The following is a 12,358-nucleotide window of genomic DNA, read 5'->3' on the forward strand; positions in this document are numbered from 1 at the left end:
ACTACTGGTACCCAAGAACAGTAAGGATAGTTTTTAGAATTAAAAGGGCTGAAGGGATGTGGTTGTGTTATACAGATTTATAAAGCCCACAATCACCCAGGAGGGTATTCTGGCACTGAGCAGATGAGAGTCTAGGCAAAGCTAGGGCCTAGTGGGACTACTCCAAAAGCCAGGTCTTCTGCTCTTGTGGAATTCAAGAGGTTCGGAAGAGGCTCTATTGTGGAGTGGCAGGTCGTTCCACACTTTAGGAGCGAAGTAGGAGAAGGCTTAACCACTGGATCTGGTTTTCTGTATGTGTGGGATGTGAGCAAGTAGGAGCCTGGACAACCGGAGATGTCTGGAATGCTTGTGAAAGCTGATGCAATGGTTGAGGTATGAAGAGCTAATGTTATGTAGTGGGTGAGGAGCTTTAACGGTGCTTGTTTGTGAATGGGGAGTCAGTGGAGCTCCTTTAGGTGTGGTGTGATGCAAGTGCGGCATGGGTGGTTGAGTGGGCTTCTGGCTGCAGAGTTCTGAATGGTCTGCAGCTTTCTGGTGAGCTTTTTGTCGATGGATAATTCTAAAGTGGCAGACAGAAAATGCCATGAGGGGGGGGGGGGATTGCCATGGCCGGACTGGCCATAGCGGGCACCGGGCAATCCCCCGGTGCGCCGCAAGGGTGGGGGGCGGTTTTGGGGCCGTGGGGGCCGGTTTTGGTACAGGGCCGTTTTTGCAGCATAGCTGCAGAATTGGCCTGTACCAAAATCGGCCGAAAACCGGCCCCGGCAAAGAGCTCGGGGCACCTCTAACGACCCCAAGTAGGGAGCGGGGCCGGCCGAGCACTAAGCCAGGGCCGCTTGTGATTCCCAGTCCGGCCCTGGAAATTGCGCTCTGTCTAAAGGACCTTGGAGGATTTATCTGTGGATACACAGAACTGCAGGTGTCCTTTAGTAAATGACCTGTCGTCTTGATGAAGTTATAGTGCTGAACAGAGCTTCATCCCCCGATACAGTAGACAGAGCCAGACCAAAATCAGCTGTAGCCCCTTGTCTATGAGACCCCTGCTCTGGTTCCCTCATGAGGAGCTATCGGGTGGGTAAGTGATGCTAAATGTCGCCTGTATACGCTTTCTCATTTTCTAGTGTAGATGGATGGAATATATATCAGTGGCAAGGAGTCTCATATAATACATCTGTTCACAATTAATATTGACATCTCAGCAAACTCTAATAGCTGAAATTCTGGCACTGAATCTTGAGTAAATTTGGGAAATGATCCGCTAAGTTTCACATCCTATGGCTTTTAACCAGAGATGGGCAAGCCAATGAAGGCTGTAGCAAGGTGCCTGGCTCTGGCTCAGCTCCAGGTCCTTGAGGACCCTCAGTCAAACATGAGCCGAGCTTTCATGTGACTTTTGCCCAAGGTTGCTCTTCCCTTACTGTTCGAGCTCCTCCCACCTACTGCAGCAGAGAAGGAGTGCCCCAATTCTGCACTATTGCCTTTTTTCAGATGGGCCAGTCCAGTGAAAGTGCTCAAATCCAGTGAGTTGAAAAACTATTAGCATAACTTATCTCCGAACATTTTAATAACTTTCAGTGACCAGAGCTGCAGCTTCTGATCAGAGACTGATGCCGAGAACGAGCAGGGCGAATACTGCAGCAGTAGCTTCCGGCCTTTCTCTGCCACAATTCTGGAGCTCCTGGAGTGACGCAAGCAGTACTTGGGTGCTGTAGAGCTGAGAGATATCAATTTCTGGAGTTGAGGGGGACCCTCCTGTGTGTGCAAGATAAACCGTCCCCCTGAAGGTGCACCATGATCATGTGCCTGAGGTGAAGCCCGAGTGCATGACCAGGCGCCCATGGTGAAGGCTAGGCTGTTAATAAGAAGAATGAACCTGGGCAGACGTAGGAACGAACAACTGCCACATTTACAAGTCCAAAAGACCCACAAGCTTTAGAGCGCTGCAAACATGAAGAGGGTGCAGACAAGACAGCACTAGAAAGCACACAGAAGCCTCACGCAATGGCACGGCGTTCTGAATGCCGTTTTACCACGCGGTTTGATTTAGGCTGTGAAAAATACGAAGCATCATGTATGTCTTACAGGAGTTGTGGCCAGCTACGGAGGAGCTGGGTCATTTTGCAGTCCGCTTTGAAACAGTAGGTACTGAGCCTCTTATGTGACACTACAGCATATATTATAGGTGGCATACTGAAAAAGCACGAATACCCTTCCTTTATCGCTAAAGACACCACAAAATGAGAACCTTCTGGCCACACACCGGCCATACGGTTTAAGCACTCTAAACATGTTTTTGGCAATTTTTTAGGAGTGTGTGAATTTTGCATATTTTTCTTTTGGGTAATTATGTGGAATTTTTGTGAAATTATGAGAAACACAAATCTGGTGTTTAGACTCATCGGTTTAGACACAAGTATGCATTTTGTGCTAAAAAATGTAGCAAAAAACCACAACCGCTTACCTAGATCTTGCACTTCAGTGACAGGATTTTTACCCAAAAGGACAATATTTTGGGAATTTCTAATCATCCTGAAAGGGGATAAACTACTTATGAATTTCAGAAGTGCAGTCTAAAGGACGTCCTCCGCACGTCATTAAAGACAGGATTTTCGGGAATATAAATGTTATATTCGAACTTAGGCCGACTGATATTTGCCCATGTCCTGCTCGATTCAAAGAAAGGAGCACTGCAATGCAGAAGATGGAAATCTATCTTCACCAGATTGGCATGCAAGTGCTGTGGGATTTGACACTCCAAGAGGGCTCACATCCACCTGGAGCTTGGTTAGTATCAGCCTATTTAGGGCTAAGCCGTCTTCACAGTGGACACACACATAGACAGCAGAACATGTTCACCACAGTATGTAGTCTCTGAACCCAGCCACCCACCAGAACTGGGCTAATCCAAGGGCTGAAATATGGTTGAAGGTTTCGGTCGCGAAGTACAGGAACTTCACGACTGCTGTTTTTGTTTCTGAGCAAGCCCAGCTCAGATGAGTGAAGAGAAGGCCGCAGAATCTGCAATATAGAGCTCACTGTCAGACACCCACTCTCATAAAGACAGGTATAAAGAGAAGTTTCAAAAGGGTACGGATATGGAGGTCAGGGAGATAGGGTAGACGGTAAACGTGGCCCAGAGGGATGTGAGAGCTCAACTTGAACAAGAAATCAACTACAAAGGAATGGACCCAATGTCTGGAATGCCAGACTAAAATGTACTCAAATCATTTACCTGCACCACACCTGCTTGACTCCTGTAAGGATGGGGCAAATTTACCCCGGAGGGACCACTTCCTGTCCTAGGGGTGCTGAAGAGGAGGCAGGATTTTATTATATGTCTGGTAGTGTCCTCTGGTGGAGCAGTTTTGGGAAGAAGTTGCACCATGCATGTCTATAGCATCAGAGAGGGCAATAGCAAAGGAGGCTCCCCACCGCTTACTGGGACTGACCCCACGCTCAAAGAAGCAAAAACACAATAGTAAATGTATCGACCTTACACTGGTATGAACAAAACGCCCCTCACCATGACATGGAACCCCCATTTTGTGCCATAGAGTGGCGAGTTGTTGCGGAACCTTACCAAGTGGGTGCATCCCAAAATAGATATGCCAACTTCACATACGCGGGAAGGGCAGGGAAAGGAGATATGCACACCGGGGTGTCTATTTGGATGCGCTCTAAGCGAAATCCGATGAAAGATCACCATGATAGCAGGAGGGATGAAAAAAAAAATACACAATAAACAGGAAAGAAACTAGAAGATGTAGTGAGTAAGGCACAACCGGCGGTGCTAATGGACTGAGGCAGATGTCAAAAGGGCTAGGTGCTATTATGCCTAGTCTCACCTAGCACCGAGGGCGGGTGGGGTCCCTTCGCTGATCGCTTGAGTCTTTTCCCTTGGCCTCCTCTCCGGACACAGTTTCACCGCCCTGCCCTCCACGTCTGTTAACAGAGGTGCTCACATCATGTGAACGTGTGGATTGACTTGACAATAGTGCTGGAAAGTAGGAGGAGTGTGACTGGTCCTGGTTGTTATTTCTGCTGAATTTGTCCTGGTGTCCTTCTCTGACACCACAACACATTTCAGCAGCAGCCTCACATTTTTCTGTATTTCGTTCACAATAACAATGTGCAGTTAGAATGTGTTTTCTTATATACACTTCCAACCCAGCCTAAAATAAAGGCCATGATTTAAAGGGCTATCAGCCCAACTTTTTTTTTTATATTTCTTTTTATTAAAATTTAAAACGTAAACAATAAAGAAACAAGGAAATACAATCATTCAAAGGGTGAAGCGTCCTGAGAGGGAGGAAAGCATACAATTTTGATACATTCAACAGCAGTACGGGATGGGGGAAAGTGAGGGGACTTTCAAGTCAGGAGGCATTTTGGCTGAAACAGCAGTGGGAATGTTGGGTCAGGGGGAAGGCGGGGTAGTCACTACATGTGCGAAGGGAGGTGTACATATTTCACCTCGGTAGGAGTTCCATTGGCCCCAGACTTTCCCCCATTTTCGAGGCTTGCCACGTGCAACGTATACCGTCTTCTCTCTGAACATGCACCAGTCCATATTCTCCTTCCATGCCAGAGCAGTGGGCGGCCTCTGGGATCCCCATAATTGCGCTATGTCTCTCTTGGCAATCATATTCCCGAGTGTCACCCAAACATTCAACAAGCATCTCCTAGCTTCAGGCAACAACGCAACACCCGTGACCTCTTCCATAACTTCATGTACTCGATTGCAAAAACGCACAACCGCTAGGCACTCCCAGAGTATGTGGAGAAAAGTGCCCAGGAAGCCGCACCCACGCCTACACATCCCGTCCAAGGTATATTCCATGCTAACCAGGCGAGGACCAGTTACGTAGATCCGGTGAAGGATTTTGAGCTTCACAAACCGAAGACGGGCAGGAATTGCAACCTCCTTCGGTGAGGATATCGCTGACTGCCATTCCTCGTCGTCCAACTCCAGACCATCGCTGGTCCAGGCCTCTCTGAGACGATGTAGGAGGTCAACCCTATTAATTATCAATTTTTTGTAGATTAGCGAGATCGTACTGTCGGGGACGTACCCATCCAGTATCCGATCTTCAAGTGGGGACGCCTCCAGGACAGTAGTGCCCGATGGAAAAACTGATGTCAGTGTGTGCTGAAGCGTAACGGAAAAACTCTCTGTCACTCAAGTCATACTTCACCTTCAACTCCTCAAAAGTCTTAACCCTGTCCTTGGTCCATACGTCATTCACCCTGCATATACCAATCACGTCCCATCTGTCGAAGCCTTTTGTCTTCCACAGGGAGCCCAGTCTCTCGGATGCTATTGATCTACTGGGAGGGTTTAGGGTATTCCAGAATTGGCCAGGCGCGCACCCAAGTGACCGCAAAGTATTATACTGCTGTGGAGTATAGAAATCCAGGCAAAAGGGCGGGCGGTAATCCCTCGTAACCGCTCAAGGTTGGATCAAGAAAATCCACACAAATTGCACAAAAACAACAAAGCCCCTGCACTGGATAAACAATAATAATGTCTGGGTCCAACCGTCTTTGAAAAACGGCGCCGGGAACTACAGGAGGGGGAACACATTCAGTCAGGTGTATCCGCCTGTCGTCTTAAACTTGAGCGCTACTGCTTCAAATCTTCTCCTCCCGGTTATGGCTTTCTTCCTACTACATTAAGAAACCATCAAACTACGCGAGCAACGTTTATTTTCCACACTTCGCCCTTTCGGGCGTTGGCCACAACACCATTTCCGGTTCTTTCTTTAAGAGGCCCTGAAGATTCGCAGTCTGTTTCCCTGCGATGAAACACGTGTTGGCCAGTACAAGAGGAACAATAAACCGGTGTTTTATACCAAGAACTTTACTTCATTTGAATTCCTTTTTCAGCACTATGTAGTCCATTGACTTTGGAAATTTCGATGTGCACGTTTGACTTATGCTACTGAAACTTTAAGTCACCCAGACATTATTATTGTTTATCCAGTGCAGGGGCTTTGTTGTTTTTGTGCAGTCTCTCGGATGTGTAAAGTGGAGTCGCTCGTGTCATTCTATCCTTCCACCCCATTGCAGCATTTGCACGATACCATACTTGCACCGCTATCTTGGTTGGACCTGTGAGCATCTTCCCGGCAGATTTTGTATAGAGCGCCCTGTTGTAGTCCCCGCCAGGCAACAACCACTTGTCCATTTCGAACGCGGGATTCAACGCGGATCCATACGTACAATGATTATTGGCCCCCAGCTGAGAGGCCCAGTAGTAACGATCGTACCACGGGAGTGTCAATTTGGCAAGGGCAATACGGGATCGCCCGCCCCATATCAGTTGTCTCTGTAGACTTTCCACCTCTCGAAAGTAGCTTGCTGGGATAGTGTCAAATTTATTCTGTAATGCATATAAGAACTGGGGTAGCGACATCATCTCGTCCGAGAGGGGACAACGGAAGCTTGCGCCATGCCTCAACATCGGACCTTAGGCGTTGGAGCGGGGTAGCAAGTTACGTTCATAGCGGACCACAGGATCTAGGGTAAGAAAGACCCCTAAGTATTTAAACCCCGCCTGCACCACCTGTATGGGGCACCCACGTGTCAAGAGAGGAGACCCACCCGAAAGGACATATACACAGGACTTGGACCAGTTAATTACGAGGCCGGAGTTTTTCCCAAAAGAATTTAGCACATCAAATAACACTATCAGCGACTTCCGAGGCGACGTGAGATATATTGGCAGAATACGACATGGGAGCTATCAGGAGGCTAACGCCTAGGTGCATAGCATGTTATCACTTCACAGGTACTTAAAAGAAACTATGATTCGGAGGCATGTTTTTAACTTGGTTCAACGGTCTTTGTAAGAGATGTGCTTGCACTGTAAGAATATAAGATTTATCTGTTTGCATAAGTAATCAAACAGACATTGATGTAAATGGCACCTACTATTTTTTTTCAAGGAATTCTTTTATAGCGCTACTCTTCCCAGTGTGGGGAATCAGAGCACTTTACAACAAACACACACACGCGCACACACACACGCTTTTAGTAAATCATACATGTGTGTACATCCATGTACAGGAAATGGTACATAAAATTATGAGGGTTATAACTTATAACTTATTGGAATCACATATCATCCATACTTGTAGACCTATGTTGAGAGTTTAGAGTCAGGAGAAACACAAAGTCAGAACATCAATCCTAACACAATGATTGCAATTGTCTGTACTAATAAGGCTCTATTACTTCCCAAAGGAAACACGCTTTACAATCTTAGAGCAACAGCAGATAGAGAAAACAAGCATTGGCATAGCCAATAGGTCTCGCCTTTGCGACCTTATTAGTGTTTAGCCATGCAACAGTTGATGTTGTTGCACCAAGGATATTGTACTGCATAACTAAATACTTATAAGGTCCCAAAGGTCAGACCTATTGGCTATGCCATCTATAAAGGCCAAGGGGGACCTTGCGCAGGGTTGAACAGGACATCCAGTAAATACCCATGTACTGCCACCCTGTGAGTCTAGAGCCCTCCCCCTTAGTCGCACGACTTTTGCTGTGCTAGTTTTTTTAGACAATTAAATGAACTTTGCCTCCGAGCACCGAGAGATTAATTCATTGAGTATTCAAGCATTTTGTATTACGGATCTTGATTGTATGCTTCATGAATTAATCAAGTAGCCGACTCTTGCGCCAAAGCTATGAATTTATGGCGACTTAAAACTGAGTTCCTGACTGTGATCTGACTATTGTAGAAATGTTTAGTGGACGGGAAATAAACAGCCACAGAATGGTCATAAAGGTATGTATGGTCAGTTCTTTCAGTTTTGCAAACGTAAACATTAGCAATTCTCCATAAAATGAGTTAAATCTTTCCCCATCATTGATAAGTCCAGATTAACCATTTACCACACGAACATTTCCACGTTAGGCTGCAAGTTAAAGGGCTGTTTCCAGAGCAAAAAGATGCAAGAACGGAAGCAGAGAAGCGCAAGCAACACAAAAGCTAAAAACAGACATTAACAGTCAAACATGGCAGGAGAATCAGTCGAGTCAGCCCCTTTGGCCACAGAACTAGTAGCAGTGTGCAAACACGTGCTCTCATCTGCAGGTCAGTCACTGGATGAATACACCAAATCAGTCACTGGCCTCTGAACAACCACCTCCCCTGAGCTAGCCTGATTCATTCACAATGTGGCTCCATCCCGCTGGTGCCAATTTGTTAGTGTGGGGGATAGGGTTGTTGTTGCGGGGAAGCAGGGGGTGTGAGGGGGAAGACGAGGAAGGGGTAAAGGCATGTCAACACAGGCGTAACATAAGCCCCCTCAGTGCGGGGTCCCTCGAGCTCCAGAGGCCCCTCTCAGCAAAAGTGATAGGTGGTTGGCCAAAAAAGGGGAGTCCCATCCATGTCCTTTGCAGGGGGATCCCCTCAAGTTTCATTACACCACTGAGTGTCAAATGGCACCCGAGGCAAGCAAAAATCAGATTACACGCAGTTTAATTGAAATCATTAGAGGCACGTGAGAGGGATGCTGCTGTCAGCAGGCACACAATGGAGACACTTCTGCCCTCTTCTCTGAAAACTGGTGCCCTTCTCTGAAGACTGGTGCCCTGGGCCAGCTCGCTCATCCAAAAGGGCCTGTTTCCACCCCCTTGACAGTGTGCAACTAGTTCAGCATTCGGAGTTGCACACTAATTTCACTTCAGATTCTGGTTTTCCCTGTATAAATACCTCCGGGTTTTAATTTAAGAAATTTGCCCAGGGAATTGAGCAACATTATGGGTTTCGCTGCTGTAACAGAGAAACAGGCAATATTTTTCTTGCACTAAAACAAATACCACATGAGTCCACCTTCGGGGCATACATATCTCAGAATGGAGATGTAGAATCACTAGGGGTGGGCGGAATTGGCAGAGTTTCATTCTGTGGAATTACATTAAAATTCCATGGAAATCCATGAAAGGGAAAAGTGTGCACCGCAATTTGCAGTATCCACTCGAGTGCATCTCTCTTAGTGCAGTTACATACTTATGTAAGGGCACTGAGGGATATGCCCTGCAGTGCAGCGCATACCCCTCGGTGCCCTTCCATAAGTAAACGTAAGGAACTGTTTCCTTTTCCAGCCCTGTTTAAAACCAGTGTAGTGCTGATTTAATTCCACTTAGGGCGAGAAAGCAAAAGACGCACAATTGTGTGTCTTTTGATTTAATTCCACTGGCAGAAAATATTTGTAATTCCGCGTTACATGAGTAGAGCAGAATTACTAAATTTCTACAATTCATGTTGGCGGTATTATAGATTCCGCCCACCCCTAAAAATCTCCCTATGAAAAAAAACATGGTGGTCAGTAGATAATGATTATGAGACAGCAGTTCAGGGCATCGTGACCTCGGAACAAGTTTTTGTGAACTAAACTTGATCTTGGCCGTCAGTGGCGTAGGAGGTAGGGTGCAAGGGCTGTCAGCCCCAGGCGGCACGAGTTTTGGGGGTGATGGCCTCCCCCCACTCTTTACCTGCGGCTGTCGCAGGGGCAGCCGCTGCAGGAATCGCCAGCACCCACACCTTGCATACAGCAGCCCCATGGCCAGGCATGGGCTGGAAAATGTCTAGCTACTCCACTGTAGGCAGTGCCAACTTGCAGGTGAGGCTCTGCATGCTTAGCACTGGACAAGTGCCCTTTCTAGGTCACTTTAACATCTTGCCTACATCTGAGACTGCTAACCATCAAATCTCTCTTTCTCTAAAAGAGAGGAATCTAATCCTGATATATATGTGAAAACACAAGAATATGGGATAGGTATAATCTGCGACTTTTGAACTGGGTTACCTAGTTCGAATTCGGCAATGTCTCAAAATCCTGTGATTCTAGGCAAATCACTAGACAATCTCCCTGTGCCTAAAAAATATCAGTGCGTCTGGTTATTGTAACTGATGCTCATGTAAAACTCTCAACACCTTCGGCTCGAGTTCGCGCTAGTTAAAAAAAAAATCACCTGGTGTGTAAATCAGTGACTATGCTTGGAAGGACGTAGTTGAAAGAACAAGTAAGTGTTAGTGACTCACACGCATTTCTGCACTAACTTAGTAACTTGTAGAAAACCGTAATTATTTTATCAAATGACCTTGCACTCCATGTCAGAAGGACACTACTTTCCAACTTTCGTTAAGCAGATCATTATATTCCAATGTGGTAGTCCACTTAGTTCAAGTGAGGTGAAGTAAGACTACAAGTCCCAGAATGCACTGATGTGGTAAATGAAAGTCTATTACTGAAAGCAATTTGCCTAATGACATAGAATCATATTTCAAAGCTTGAGAGATTCATCAGATGTTCGAAGGTGGGGGCAATGAGAGAGGCGTTTGAGAGTTTGGAGAGACTTGGGCTGCTTGCATCTATTTCTGCTAATTTGGGGAATGCTTATGTCTTTCACTAAGGAGGTCAGCAGTATTTATACATTATCCAACATGGCACTTCCTGGTTCCAGGATCACATCTGGTTTGCAAAATGTAAACAAACTCAACAGTGAGATAAAATAGGAATACATAATTGCATTCATTAGTTTAAGACTATTTCCCTCCAGACACACAGATTTTTTGGGATCAGGTGCTGTGTTTGAGGTTACTTGTAACAGAGAAATGACACCCAAGAGCTGCACAAACATTATTTGACATGACGCCTACCAACCACGGACGGTAATTTATTTTCTGATGGGAAAGGTATCTGCTTTTCCACTCCTTAAAATCCTTAACTTGCAGTGCTGCAGCTTCTGCTTAAACATATGTACGACAAAAAAACCTTACTTGCGATCACTGTGTTCGCATAGGCACTGTCATAAATACTTGGTGGGTGAATTGCACATTGGAACCCAAAAAACACTGATACCCTACATACAGAGAAATGACACCCACGAGCTGCACAAACATATTTTGACATGTCGCCTACCAACCACGGACTGTAGTTTATTTTCTGATGGGAAAGGTATCCGCTTTCCTGCTCCTTTAAATCCCTAACTCGCAGTGCTGCTGTTTCTGCTAAAACATATGTACAACAAAAAAAACCTTCCTTGCGATCACTGTGTTAGCATAGGCATTGTCATAAATACTGGGTGTGTGAATTTAACACTGGAACCCGAAAAACACCCATGCACTATATAGATCACATGCCTGTCCTAGTTAAACAAATGACCGGCGATAAAGCTAGCCTATTAGGAAAGTAAATGCGGCAGCTTGGTGCTGAAAGACCTTCATAAAAAGTCACGTTAACAAGTGAAACAGTAAGTAGGAAGCAGGGGGAGGGGAGACAGGAGGGGGCCTGCGCCTGTTTCCCTCCGGGAACGAGCAGAGGCACCATATGTTTACAAGTTAATTACAAACATATAGTGTCGAAGCTATCTCCCGCAAAGGAATCGCCAGACGTGCATGCGTTGCCATTAAAAGCAATGCAATGCGTGCACGTTTTTGTCTGAAAAGGCGCATCGATGGCTAAAGGTCTTTCTCCTAAACAGCGCATGCGTGCTGCGTAGGCAAGACCTGAAAACAACAAGGATCTAAAACCATGACTTACAGTTTAAATGGAGCTCCTTGATGTTGATAAATGGAGCGCTGTGATATATTCAAGGGATTGCAACTTATGAACTCGAGTTACAAAATGATCTTGTGTCAAAAGCAGTAATCCATTTCCCGATCTAAAAAAACAAATCTGTGATCTGCATGTTACACAATGTGCTCTGCAGCACGCACATTAACCATCTATGCTACTTTCTGAATCATAAATGTGAGTGGACAAAAAACAGAATTGCTCCAGAACCGAGTTATTTTACTGCTATTATAATCCCTCAAAATTTCTGGGCACACAATGATCTCTACAGCAGGTGTCTTAACCCTGTAAAATATTTTAAGATGTAGCCTCTTTGTGACCAATCAAGTAATCTGGAACAGATATTCTGTCACATTTGTCAATATTGGCAATTTCTTTGCAACAGATTTTTTTAAATAACTGTCTAAATTGACTGTCAGACTCTGCTCTTCAAACTCCACTCCTCGTCACTCCATCATCTTTCCTCTGCCACACCTTATACCCTAGTTTCTGGCTTCCTGGATTATTATTTTTCAAATTCCAGCACTGCTCGACGGTGAGTGACAGCTGAATTTATGGTTAGAAATGTTAGCACAGTTGATTCTAGCCTTTACGGGTATGCACTGAATCCAAGATTTCTATGCATATGTAAAGGCTTGCAGTATAGAATGATAACAGTAATGAGTCAGTAAAAAATAAAAGAATAAAAATATAATACATAATAAGACAGACATATGGGGCAAGGCAACAGGGACCAGAAAGGTGACGACATGGACAGGTGAGGGTAAGAG

General features: G+C 45.5%; 1 protein-coding gene across 1 annotated transcript in view; it reads right to left on the reverse strand.

The window, feature by feature from the left end:
• Positions 1-12,358, reverse strand: part of IRF9 (interferon regulatory factor 9) — a 137,374-nt gene that overhangs the window by 87,898 nt on the left and 37,118 nt on the right. The gene's annotated exons all lie outside the window — the stretch shown is intronic.

This window comes from Lissotriton vulgaris, chromosome 5, assembly GCF_964263255.1.
Source record: "Lissotriton vulgaris chromosome 5, aLisVul1.2, whole genome shotgun sequence".
NCBI lineage: Eukaryota > Metazoa > Chordata > Amphibia > Caudata > Salamandridae > Lissotriton > Lissotriton vulgaris.